This window comes from Otolemur garnettii, unplaced genomic scaffold, assembly GCF_000181295.1.
Source record: "Otolemur garnettii isolate 467f Iridium unplaced genomic scaffold, OtoGar3 scaffold00015, whole genome shotgun sequence".
Taxonomy (NCBI): Eukaryota; Metazoa; Chordata; class Mammalia; order Primates; family Galagidae; genus Otolemur; species Otolemur garnettii.
Genome location: NW_003852410.1, coordinates 3,325,101 through 3,329,181, shown reverse-complemented (window position 1 = coordinate 3,329,181; position 4,081 = coordinate 3,325,101). Strand labels below are relative to the sequence as shown.

Genomic DNA, 4,081 nt, shown 5'->3' with positions numbered 1-4,081 from the left:
TGCCACACTTACATTATGTTGATCAAAAAAAAAGAATGAAAAACAGATAATATACTTAACTATGCTTTGAACGTCTTTGGAAAATAATTAATGATCTTGTACAATTTTTGTACCACACCTCAGATCCTCTCGTGGCACACCAGTTGACAATCACTGTCGCAAGGCCTTGTTCCTCTTAGCAATGCAGCACTGGGGCCTGGGAGAAGGAGAGGTCCATTTTGCTTATATTCCTTATGGCCAGTTTTATTGGTCCTGTGCAGGCATTTTATAAATGGGGTTGCCTTTTTGTCCCATTTTAAATTTCTTTTTAAAACTCATTGGTCTTTTGTGATTATAAAAGAAACTCCTACTAGTGCAAACATTTAGAAAATAAGGAGAAAACATTATTTCAACTGCCTACAATCTCTGAATACAGGGAAAAGCATTTCCTAACATTTTGCTTTTTTCTTCCTTAGTCTATTGTAAGTACAAATAAAGACCGTTTTTGTGGTTTTTTAATTTGGGTTTATTTTTTATCTCTTTAAAAAATTATTTTGCCCTATATGCATTTGATAAAGATTTTTTTTTTCTTACCTAGGAATAACATGATTTTTTTCAACCTCTGAGCTAAGCAGTCCTAGAACCCACAGACTTCCAAGGGCCATAAACTCTGATTTATCCCCAGGTTCAATTCCAGAGAACAACCTTGGGGGCCACTGGCAGAGGCAGAATTCCTGCTATTGGAGGAAGGTCGTTTCACCAAGTGAGTTTGGTTGATGTTGCCAGTAGTGACCAGTCCCAGCATCCCTGCAGCCTGAAGACAAACTCCCTTCCCTTAGTGGTAAATGCTACTGAGTCAGAACTTGGAACAAGCCTATGTGTGTTGAGTGGGAGATGTATGTATGTGACACACAGAGAGAGAGAGAGAGAGAGCGCAAGAGAGATTGAGATTTTGGCCTTTGTGAAAATATCGGCTGCAGATAATTACATTTGTTTTGGTCATTTGCGTACCATACTCTCTTTTGACAAAACTAGCTTTGTTAATTCTCTGAAATAAGTAATTCACCCTCTCCAAAACAAGTAATTCCACAAATTCTTTATTTTTTTTTGTTTGGTTTTATAACTTTATTTGATCTATCTGATAATCACCAGTTAGTTCTCACGCTGACTGTAGATTTTTGAAGTGGTAACGGGTACATAGATAACCACAGTATAGAACATATTTGGTGCATCTTCATTACGTTTGCTGGACAACTGCACGTGGATACCTTATGGAACATTCCTTACGCCTTTGGCCCAGACAGTTTTGTTGAGCCTGGTATCAATGCACACATCCAGAGTCCTCATCTCTTTCATGGCAAATTCCTGGATCTCTCTGAGTGTCCGAGGGACACGCTTCTTAAAGCCCACGCCATAGACGCGCTTGTGAATGTTGATGGTGTATTCTAGAGTCACCACCTGGGTGATGAGAGAACAGCCCTTCTCCCTTTTGTCTGGAGCCATTTTGCTGGGTTCAAGTTGAAAAGAAAGAGCCCAATTAATCACAGGAGGAGGAAGCGGGTGGTTGTCAGTGTCACAAGTTCTTAAAAGGATGGAGGTCATGCCCTGAGAGTTAAGTGAGCCCACCCAGTAAGAACACTTCTGCTACTGATGAGTCTGTGTCTCTGTTATATTAGCAAATGAATTATTTTCTCTGGGGTTTGTTTACTTTTCTATTGGCAGAGAGGTCTGAGCTTTCTGCAGGGGATGTTTTGAGTGACCCAAATTCAAACCCTTCAAACATTTTGTCAGCAACTCTGAGCAGAGAGGCGTGGGGGTAAACACTGCGGCCATTGCGGAGCACCAGCTAGCACCCAGTGGGGCTGGGGTCAATGACTGACATTGGACTAGAAAGGAGATTAAGCTATATAGACAAATCCCTGGAGGGATTGCTCCTGTGTGTAAGAAGGATCTACTCTTTAAGTTTCACTAGTGTCCTGAGGTATGTGCTGGGCGAGAACTCTGCCTTGTTGAGGAGGATGGAAGAAGAGAGGAATGAGGAAAGGGAAGAATTTTGCCCTCAGGCACTGTGCCAGCATTTATATGGTCACACTTAGCCTCCTATGCTTCAAACATTGGAAAGGAAAGTGATAGAGAATGGTACTTTCTAGACTGGCTTTGAGGTCAGACAGTGCTGTATTTTTGCCCAAACTCTTGGCTAGCTGTGTAGTCTTGGTCAATAACCTAAAAAAACTCTCTGTTTCTTCATTTATAAAATGGGCATTATTTTAGTTCTTACTCCTTAGAGATTTTGTGACGATTACTGAGATAAATCAATCCTATACTTAGCATAGTATATAGGATTCACAGGAGATGGGTATAAATTGTAGTTATAATGACTATCCTTGCTTTAGAGATGAAGACCTCATCCTTGGAGAGATTAACTAACCTGATCTGGAAATACCATGCCCTTAATCTGATGTCCTCACGGAAGTTAAGCTTTTGGTTAAAGCCATATTACACTATGACCTTCTGGGCTAATTTTCCCAAGTCTTACTTACTGATGCTGCTTGTAAGCTAGTTCTGAAACTGTTAAGGGCAAGACAGAACTTTGTCTTGTTCTTAATCACTTTACACCATTATGGAAGGTTTGACGGTGAAGGCTTTATATTTAGAGGAAGAATTTACCTGTTGAATTTATTATTCTAAGCTGCCAGAGTCTGTCTTCTGCTTTATTATTCAAACATTAACTATCCCTTCCACTGGCATCCTCTGCTTTGTTGATTAGTATGCTTTCCACATCCTCACTGCTCATGAAAATGTTGGGCAGATGGAGCTCCACAGGGCATCTCTAGAGACCAACTTGCCTCTCATGCAATGCTAAGTTTTACCACCTTATTTTACAAATGAGTAAACAGGTCCATTTGTAAGCAGGTTAGATGTCTATATAATTTTTCATGGCTAGTGGGTGAGACAGGTTAAATGTCTATATAATATTACATGACTAGTATGTAACCTTGCATCCAGATTTTATCAAGAAAAAGTTTCTTTTAAAGAAATAAAAGCATTGGTAAGCAATCTTCTATTGGGTATGGCACCTAATAGAAAACACAATCAGGTAGTCAGTGTTTGAGGATGCACCAGGTTAAATGCTGGGACATCTACAAAGATGTACAGTGATTGGCACCTGGTCCTCAAGGAGGACATCATCTTGTCCAGTCTGGGGCAGTGGTAATTCTTTGGTTTTTGATAGTTCTTACCAAGCCCAAACAATGTACCTTAGTAAAGAGTGCCAGGAGTTCTGAGAGGAGAAGCCTCTTTAAAGTGCCCTGCTATCTACTGGTCTCTTCCAGAATGAAGCATAGTGGTGTGAACTAGCCTTGGATGGATCAGAGGTCTTTGCCAACTGTGTGAGGTCCGGTTCATCTCTAGCCCTCTGTAGATAGTTTCATATCAGAAGTTCTATGTAAGAAAGATATTTTAGGGAAATAATGAATGGCTATCATTCATAAACATTTTCATCATAGACTTCTGCATTTTATGTGCAAGGATTATAGAGCCACATATTTATTAGCTCACCCTTAGCCTGCAGAAAAGCAACCCAAGGAAAATCTTCAAAATCTCCATTGAGTAACAGTGGGGCTCCTTACAGGAGTGCTCTGCTATTTCACAATTGAATCATATCAATTGTGATGGTCACACACGTGAGGTGTGCCTTCCCTAGGGCTCAGGTAACTCACAACTCTTCTAATTCAACTTGTTATTAGTTAACAGTTTAATAATAATTATAAATACTAAACTAAAATAACAAATATATTTTTCCCAGAGCATAAATCTGCAACCATGATAGCACTTTTTAAAAAATCTAATTCTTTTTTGTTTTGTTTTAGTATTATCTCTTATATTGCATAGAGTGTTCGCTTTTCAACCAAGGCATATCATGATTGGTTCATCTTGGTTCATCAAATTCAACTTCTAGGCCAGGGTTACTAACTCTATGGATGTATTTTCTAGTCCTAATATTAATACTACTGCATACATGACATGTTTATTGTATATAACAAAAACTATTTGAACAGTCACTGCTGCTGTAACTATCATATCACTTGCAGAATCTTCAGTG

General features: G+C 39.2%; 1 pseudogene; it reads right to left on the bottom strand.

The window, feature by feature from the left end:
* Window positions 1-1,131: 1,131 nt before the first annotated feature.
* Window positions 1,132-1,581, bottom strand: LOC111723729 (annotated as a pseudogene).
* Between the last annotated feature and the right edge of the window lie 2,500 nt (window positions 1,582-4,081).